At 37.7% G+C, this 10,066-nt stretch overlaps 1 pseudogene; it reads left to right on the top strand.

The window, feature by feature from the left end:
• Positions 1-2,602: 2,602 nt before the first annotated feature.
• On the top strand, positions 2,603-5,231 carry LOC133867593 (pentatricopeptide repeat-containing protein At5g44230-like; annotated as a pseudogene).
• Positions 5,232-10,066: the final 4,835 nt, after the last annotated feature.

Raw genomic sequence — 10,066 nt, 5'->3', positions numbered from 1 at the left:
TTCAACTAATTATCCATCTTGAAATGGTTCATTTAATGCCTTTTGTTTTGTTTTTGTTATCATTGATTAGTAAATGGTTGGTCTTTTTGTATGTGCTAATTAAATCCAGGTTAATTTTTTGAGTGTGCGTGAGATTTGATTGGCTAGCTATTTCCAAGTGGCAAATAGGGATGAGTACTGAGTCATGAGTATATATATATCAGGACTAATTTTCGTAAATGATTTTAATAGGTCCATTGGAAATTAATTAATATGGACATGCATAAATAAAATGAGTGTCCCCGATCGATCTCCACATGCATGTTAAATTGTACAATGAAGAGTTGATAACTTGCATGTTTGGGTATTTAAAGGGTAGGGTAGGTATGTAAGCATTTGAAATGATCGAACTCAGCCTTGAACAAGTTGTACGTTCACGTCATGAATGGGTTCAAAGACGATCTTCTTGGCCTCCAACACGTCCCTGCACTCAATGGAGAGTCGTTCCAATGGATCTTGGCCTCCACACTACTCTACTTTTGCAACAATGGACATCGGGTACAACTAATTAACTCACATATATTAATTTTATCCTTTTCTTTTTAATTCTAAGCAATTACGTACAATTTATCCACTTAATTATGATCGGCCATAAAGGAAACTTCTCACTATTGGATTTGGTAGTACGATGATGCTCAATTCAATGTCCAATGATCCATTCGACCGAGTATTTATGCAACTGACTGAAAATTTTCTAATGTTATTGAATTAAGAGTTTTTTTTTTTGAATTTTTTATGATATTTTTTAAATTAAATAGTTTATATATCATATGTGAAATGTATAATCAATAGAAAATCAAGAATTCCTAAATGATGAAGAGGTACAAATTTAAACCATTAATTTAGAATTTACCGTTTGGTTAGAATAAATGATTTCTAAACATGTAATTGGTGCGTGCAATAGGCCCTTTACATATACATTACATAAACTCTGTGATGAGAATTTCTTTTAAAAGAATTTCACGTGAAAATTATAAGAAAAAAGAAAAAGAAATCAAGATTTATTTATTTTTTTTGATAAACATTCGTACTGATTTCATTCATAAAACGGGTAAACAACAAGAGCAAAAAACTCTTAATGGACCAGAGTAGGTAACTCTGAAATTACAATCTCTCTAATACTATTCGGATAACAATCAAGCCAAACTCGATCTGCGACAAACTGAATTCCCTCTTTTGCAAGCGTATGTGCCGCTGAAATCAAGATTTATTTATATGCAACTCAAATGTTCGGAAATAACTTGAATTTTAATATGCAACTCAAATGTGTAAATTGGCCAATCACGACTTGATGCAGAGCATTGACTTAAGCATCATGTGGTTTTAACTTGAGATAGCTTAGAAACAGAGCATTGAATTATGTGGTTTTAACTTGCATCATTAATTTACGTAGATGCCATAAACATATTTTGTTGGATCGGATCTGAGTATGAACCATCTGAATCCTTTGGCTTGAAACATGTGACCTTGCATTGCCTCCGATCTCTCTGTTGTATTATTGTAAATAGAATAGATTCTGGTAGATTGGTGTTGATTTGTAATTAATGGTTGTTATTAGAGTACTATAGCTTGTTTGGTGTTGATTTGTAATTAATGGTTTCTTCAGTTTTGTTTTCTGCAGTAGTAAGACATGTTGAGTGTGAGTAGAACTAGCCCTTCCGAGGATTGATTCCTACACTACATAGGTACAAATATCATTTTTGGTGCATAAAAATTAGTTTTTTAGTTGGAAAAACCACGCCACATTGACTTTACTAAGATGCATGGCGGTAAGGAGATTGAGTGATGAATAGAATTACTCGGGTCAAATTGGCTTCGTTGGGTGATAAGTAAAAATGTTTTATAATATATTTTTACTTAATCTTGTAATTAATTCTAACATAATCTTAAATTATTTATAGCAGGCTCGTCGGATCATTTATTTCATAACTTTCTTTGTCCTTGTTGCAAGAGTTTCAGGATCAACAAATGAGAGCCTTCCAGGCGGCCTTGATCATGATGATAATAAGTACCGGAAGATTGGTGTTATTTTTTGTGTCATTAGGGGCGTGTTATCCCTAATAGGCTTGGGACTACGCTATTTATGGCTTTCTTACTTGCGTGGGGAGCCAAGGCGAATGATAGAAAGGTTACCGAGTCTAGAGTTTTTCTCTAGGGTAGTGGGTGCCTTTGAAACCACTCATTGTGGGATATGTCAAACAATGATGGCATTCTTATGTTAAGTTGGTGCAGAAGACCTAATTCATGTTGGCCTTTAACTTAGCCTATAAATAAGTCCTAATACCAGGTATAAACCTAAGATTGAAGAATCGTGCATTACACTTGTTGTTTTCCTCAGAACCTGACTTAGCAATCAGAGTAAGATCTATCGGCCACCCTGGTATGTTCTCTTAATCGTATTGGTTTTTTTGCAGTGATCATGGATTCGTGGGAACATAAAGAACATCAAAAAAACGTGTCATTTACACCAAACCGAAGACTGTTCTAATAGGAGTCATGACCCGAGTCTAGAAACCTCTGACGATTTTACAGATCCGAGGAGGGATCCTTGTTCTCATGCTTCCTCTTCTCCTTGGTGGGCCATGATTACTTATAAGTAGTTAAAGAGTCTTCCGTTTGGATAGAAGTTCCATCGAAGAACGCGCCGTTTCTTAAAGTGAAATTTTTATGCTGCCCAGACTCGCCAACTGCCATTGTCTTTGGGAGCACTGCACTATCATTTGGTAACAGGCAACGGGGACTTGGCCTGTGTGATGGTTGCTCTCTACCGCAAGCTCTCCACCATCGCTATCCCTAACGTTTTCCCTCAAAAGCAAGGATACCCACAAATACAACCAATGCAAATTTTCGTACCTTTCTCTCGACTTCAGCGAAGAAGGCTTCTAGAGGCGCAGCTCGTCTCTGTTCTCCATGGCTGCACCAACCTCGTCCAAATCAAACAAGTCCACGCCCACATCCTCCGCAAGGGCCTGGACCAATGTTGCTACGTTCTAGCCAAGCTTATACGCATGCTTGCTCAACTCGACGTCCCGGTTCACTCCTACCCTCGCCTTGTCTTCCAACAGGTCAACCACCCAAACCCCTTCCTCTAGACTGCTCTCATTCGTGGGTACGCTGTTCAAGGACCATTTTCCGAGTCTGTTGTTTTGTATAATCGTATGAGAAGGGAGGGTACTGGGCCTGTGTCGTTCACTTTCTCTGCGCTTTTTAAGGCTTGTGGTGCAGTGCTTGATGTGGATTTAGGGCGACAGATTCATGCGCAGACGATTTTGATTGGTGGGTTTGCTTCTGATTTGTATGTTGGCAATACTATGATTGATATGTATGTGAAATGCGGGCTTTTGGATTGTGGGCACAAAGTGTTTGACGAAATGGCTGAGAGGGATGTGGTTTCTTGGACTGAGTTGATTGTTGCATATGCGAAGAGTAGGGATATGGAGTCGGCAGGGGAATTGTTTCATGAGTTGCCTGTGAAGGATATGGTGGCATAAACCACGATGGTCACGGGCTATGCTCAGAACGCTAGGACAAAGGAGGCGTTAGAGTTCTTCAAGAGAATGCAAGATGCAGGTATGGAGACCGATGACGTTACATTGGTGGGCATCATTTCGGCTTGTGCACAATTGGGTGCGGATAAGTATGCGAATTGGGTTCGGGATATAGTCGAGAAATATGGGTTTGGGCCGGCTGGTAATGTTGTTGTGGGATCCGCATTGATAGATATGTACTCAAAGTGAGGGAGCATAGAGGAAGCATATAAGATTTTTGCAGGAATGAAGGAAAGGAATGTGTTTTCTTACAGTTCAATGATTTTGGGGTTTGCCATGCTTGGTCGTGCTCATGCAGCAATGCAGTTGTTTCGTCAGATGTTGAAGACTGAGACAAGACCCAACAGGGTCACTTTTGTAGGGGTGCTTACAGCGTGCAGCCATGCAGGTTTAGTTGAACAGGGTCGGCAATTATTTGCAACCATGGAAAAATGTTTTGGTGTTGCTCCATCAGCGGATCACTATGCTTGCATGGTAGATATTCTTGGTCGAGCTGGACGTTTGGAAGAAGCACTTCAGCTCGCTGAAACAATGCCAATGGAGCCCAATGGAGGTGTGTGGGGAGCGCTGCTTGGAGCATGCCGCATCCATAAGAATCCTGAAATTGCTCAGATTGCTGCTAACCATCTCTTTCAGCTATAACCTAATGGTATTGGAAACTACATCTTGCTCTCTAACACGTATGCATTGGCAGGAAGGTGGGATGATGTTTCAAGGTTGAGGAAGTTGATGAGAGAAAAAGGCTTAAAAAAGAATCCAGGGTGTAGCTGGGTTGAAGCACAAAAGGGGGTAATTCATGAGTTCTATGCAGGCGAGATGACCCATCCAGAATCCATTAAGATTAAGGAGGCATTGGAGGATCTTCTGGACAGATTAAAGGCTCATGGGTACCGGCCAATCCTAAGCTCTGTCACTTATGATACAAGTGTTGAAGAGAAGAAGCGTATACTAATGCATCATAGTGAGAAGCTAGCCTTGGCATATGGGCTGCTCAGTTCAGATGCTGGTTGCACCATTAAGATCATGAAGAACATCAGGATATGTGAGGATTGCCATGCGTTCATGTGTAGTGCATCTCAAGTCATGGAGAGGGAGATTGTTGTAAGGGATAACATGAGATTTCACCACTTCCATGATGGGGCATGCTCTTGTGGTAATTTTTGGTGATCAATGTTGGAGTCTAATCAACGATGAAGGTGTAACAGCAACCCTTTACAATCCTTTAAATATGTGGAGGATTGGTGATGCAAGCCAGTTTTCGAGAGCAAGCCCGACATGATAAAAAGGTCATATCTTGAGATTCAATATTTGATGAAGACAATTTTGGTATGATTGGAAAGTTGATTCAAAGCGCTACAAAGTCGTATTTCATTAAGATTTTTCAATTCAAGGTTTAATGGGTCAAAGCGGGTCGTTAAGTGAAATACAAAAACAATACCCAAGAGGCTCGATCGATGCCCATTCGATTTTACAACAACCAATGACGTTTGGTCGCTAGCTGATCGAAGCTTCTTCGACCGAAGACTTCATCCCAAAGTTCCGTTCGAACGAGACTTTTGTCCGTTCGAACATGATTCAACAGTTTCCTTTTATTTCGCATTTGTAGTACGTTTTGGACTTGTTTTCTTATATAAATTCACTTAGGACAGCCTTAGCCGCAATTTATATTTATTTTTCTTCAATTTCTAGTAAGAAACCAGTTTCTGTTTTTATTTTTAAGAATTGTTTTCGAGAACAAAAACAAAAAATCGTTTTCTATTGTTTTTGTTTTTATGTTGATAAGTCTTGAGGAGATAACTCTGGAAGATTTTGAATTAATGCGATGACGTACACAAGCCAAATGTGTAGTTGTGGAAAATTCTTCATCATTCTCGCCAACATTGTATGCTAAAAATAAATAATGTACATTGAATCCATGTATAAAAACAGTACACACTAAACTGCCTACTCCTCAAGTGTCACAGTACAATCAACTACAACTTAAAACAACCAAGTAAACAGCCCATCAATTAACATACAAGACAATATGTTGTTTTAACTAGTCTAAACTACATCATAAGAAAAATATAGATAATAGAAATAATAATGGTAATGACAATAACCACGATCCTAAAAAAAATATGTAATAGTTATAGTATCAGGCTAATCCAACTCTAAGCCCTTTGAACAAGAAAAACAACTGTGTATGTCACATTATTTACACATTCATGACCATATAGGTTCCATCAACACTCTTGTATTTATGGCCGTTGAATTCCTTCTAAGAGCAATCCCTTGGACCAAAGACATCATCACTAAAACTTCGTTGGACAATTTTTACCCAAATAAAAACAAGCAAAAGCAAATTGCTAAGGAAAATCAGAACCTAACAACAAAGAAATCTACAGCAAACATGACCATTATTGTTCACTGTCAGGATAAGGCTAGTTACATTCTCATTGCCGTTCAAAATGTCTACATTTTCAACTTATAAAAATAAAAAAATAAAAAGAATATCTACATCTTCACATGATTTACATGGGAAAACAACTGGATTTGACAAAGAAGACTCTTGTAACACAGTAAATAGACAAGATAAACATTATCATCTATATATTAAAGAAGGTTAAATTCATAACACCATAATCTCGTAAATCTAAACCAAAACAAGATCAGTAATCCAACAAAACCTTCCCCCCACTCAACCGGTCAACCCAACCAAATTCTAACAAAGTTTCCTTTATTCCGATCCTTAGCCTCATTCAGCCACAACACAATCAAGCTACCATAATATACAACACCCAACAACTACGCACACCGATTCGGCCATCCAGAAAATCTCAACAGGAAGCTCATCAATCCTCACTACTTCTGCTACATAACCAACCAAGAAACCCAAAATCTCAAACAACAAAACAACAATCGATCAAGCCATAACCGGCCCTTACCATCGAAAATCAACACCCAAAAATCCCCAAATCAAACCCTTAATTCAATTAGGTCCTTTCCAACTAAAGCAGGGGACAAATCAAAATCATAGGCAAACCAAAAAATTTTCCTTTAAACACCCATTCGGTTAGAGCTTCTTCAACCAACCAATCAAACCTAAATCTCACAAGGAAACCAACACCCATACGTTGAGTAGGAACCGAAATCCACCTCAACCCAATCGGCCAAATCACAATAAATCCCCAAAACAACTTTACTAACTATAAATCAATTGGGTATGCCAAAATCATAGAGAAGAAGGAAAACAGAATCTCACCTAGCTTTGGTCTCTCCCAGCCGTGAGCCCACCGTAGAGCCTTCTAGTTGAAATGCACCACCTCTTCTCCACCGTGCGTCACCCACTCTTTTTTGTCTTGTTCTGTCTCTCTCTAGGCCTGACTGTGCGACGAAGATGAAGAATACGGAGGTGGGTTTTTTTGACTTCTGTCAAACAAAAGAGAAGGTGTGTTTTGTGACTTCGTTAAAATAAAAGAAAAGGAAAGCGGAGCTGAGAAGAGTCGAACGCCCGACCTGATCACCATGGGATTACTGTACACTTAAAAGTAAACGGTATCTCCCTTTGTTTCCGCGTGTTTTATCAGTTAAGATAAAAATAAATAAATAATTACACCACCGATTTTTATAATTGACTTAAATTACGAATTATTCATTATGGTACTATAATTACAAATCGCTCTTAAACCCGTTTTCTGTCTATCAAAATAAACAAAGTCCATTAGTAAATTACAATACAAATGATATTTAGAGGTTGTCTTACTATTTATATGACGTGACAAACTAACGGATTCTGTTAATTTGGTAGACGAAAAACGAGTTTAGAGAGTAATTCGTAATTATAGTTTACCACAAAAACTCTTCATGAACTTTTTGTACTACATGAACTAATTCGTATTTTAGGCCAACTCCAAAAATTAGTAGTGCAATTATCCCTAAAAAAAAAAATCGAACCTGTTCCGAAAATAGGTTGAAGTTTTTTTTTTTTTTTTTTTTGAAGGGAAGATGTAAACATTTCATTAATTCACCCAAAGGGTAACAAAGTTACAGTCATAAACTCAGACCAATAAGAGACACATCAAACGTCCCATTACAGTTACCCCAAATCTCAGATTATACTGATAGTAAATAAACCTAATCAACAGGAATGTGCCTCTGCGTTGACATATGAACATTTACTTGCACTATGGAGTCGGTCACAAACCATCAAAGACCAGGCTAAATCTAACACAGAGCAAAACTATTGCTTCCAGTTTTCTTCTTTCTCCTCATTTTTGTTTTCCCTGATTTTGTTTTCAAAACAACTAGCCAAACGCCCCGTCATAGTTGTAAAATATGTTTTGCCTGTTTTCAAAACAGAAACCAAACAGGCTTTGAAAAAACCTGTTTTCTTCTATTTTGCCTCATATCTTTGATAATTCAATTTTATGAAAATTATTCAATTTGAGTTTATTTAAGTTGAAAAAAAGAAGAAGGAAAATTGGAGAAAGAAGAAGAGAAAATATGTTTTTTAAAAAAATGATCTTATGTTCCTTGATAATTCACTGATGCAGTTACGTGCATTTATGCAAAAGAGCAACACATTCTAGTATGAAAATACAATTAATGAGAATTATATGGAAATAAAATTTGGGGATAAAATCAGTTCAGAAGCATATCTTCAACACTCTCCCTCATTCATTATAATTTAATTTAAAAAAAAAAAATTCAAAGAAACAGCTTGGCATTAATAATAAATTGTGCTTACAGAACTATAAAATATCAAGTAAGGGTTGCTTATAAATAGCTATAGTCCAGCCATCAATCGTCTTATATATAGATGAATTACTTTGATTAGATTAGAGGTGTACAGGCGGATGCGGTTATTTGTAATATCCGTAATTGCATTCACAAAATACGAATATCACTTTTAGATGTTTAATTTTAATAACTACATCCACGCGACTATTGCGATTATTACTAACCACACCCTCACTCGGCTTTATTAGTATGACTAGTTTGGATTGACCGTATTGGATGATCGAATAATGATATAAATTGTTATGAAATATATAATTCGAAAAGTCTCAATAATTAAATACAAAAACTATTTATAATACAAAAACATATTTAAATCTTTAAGTTTAATTTGTTAATAATATTATAGTAAAATTGATATTTTATACACAATACATTCATAATGCACTTGATGGGCCCTTCTTATTTTTATTTTTATTTTTCCCCCATAATAAAGTTTCAAACGAAAAAAAAAAGAAAAAAAACCCAACACTTTCCAATCTACTCATCTTCAACATATATATATATATATATATATATATATATAACTCCTATTTTTCCTCTCTCTACGTCTTCCTGTGAGAGAAAAAAGAGAGAGAGTCTTGTAGTGTGAACTATTTTGCTGGAGGAGGAGGCTCTTCTCCCTCCTCCCAGCAGTGTTTTTTGTTTCCCTCTCAGCCTTTGAGCGGTAGAGTTCTTTGGTTTCCTTCCGGTAAAATCGGTGGAAGCTGGTCTTCCCCTAGCTCTTTTGAGCTATGGTGGTTTTGTTGTTGTTTTTCTTGTTTTTTTTCTTCTGGCTTCTAGCAGGGAGATCCAACTCAAGAAGTCCAGTGGAGGAGTGGCCGGCTTCCTGTGTCGTCGACGGTGTGTTTTTAGCCGGATTTTAAATGTTTTTTTTCAACGGATTTGAAGCCAGATCTACACACATCCATCGATTTCTGCTTGACACGCGCCACTTAGCCACATTCCCCATCGCTTTCCACCCCTACCGCCGGAAGTATTGGTTGCGTGCTTCACCGGAGCTCGACGCGTGGTCCTCACGCGCCAGGGAGTCTTTGCTCTCTGATTGCGCGTGAAGGCCACGCTCCACCATTTCAGGCTGTGCTTGGTGGGGCCTGGGGTCTTCGGCGTTGGAGCTGCTGCTTGGTGCTCTCGGTGTCAACTCGTGTTCTATACGCGCCGCCACTCTGGCGAAGTCTGCCTTTTCTCCACTGTTTGGCGCCTTGTTTTTGGGTTTTTTTTTTTTCTACCTTTGTATTGTGCATTCCCTTTGTTTCCCCGGTACAGACTGTCTTTGTATTGCATAAATTTTACTGGAATTTGTGTTGACTAATTGCTAAATCGACTCTCTTTTATTTTGAGAGTGTGCGTTAATGTAAAGAGAGGCTCAAATGTAATTCTTGTAATGTTTATGTTTCTGCTTTGACAGCTATTTTTAAGTCAGATCCTTCTGACTTAAAGTTGTAGGGGTCTTGGACCTCCTCCTCATGTAAGCCTTCGAGCCTCTTCGGTTAATATACTGGATAGCATATGCTATCATGTTCGAAAAAAATCTTCAACATATATATTGAGCGTGAAGGGCATGAAAAGACGAAAAAACTAACCACAAATTTTTTTTATTCCTGGCCAGACCAACTGGGTCAATAAATAAGTAAAGGACAAAATGCTCATTTTCAATCAAACAAAAAATACTATATTCGGAGAGAGAGAGAGAGAGAGAG

Source organism: Alnus glutinosa, chromosome 5 (genome assembly GCF_958979055.1).
Source record: "Alnus glutinosa chromosome 5, dhAlnGlut1.1, whole genome shotgun sequence".
In the NCBI taxonomy this organism is placed as follows: Eukaryota; Viridiplantae; Streptophyta; class Magnoliopsida; order Fagales; family Betulaceae; genus Alnus; species Alnus glutinosa.
This window is presented reverse-complemented; position numbering and strand designations above follow the sequence as displayed.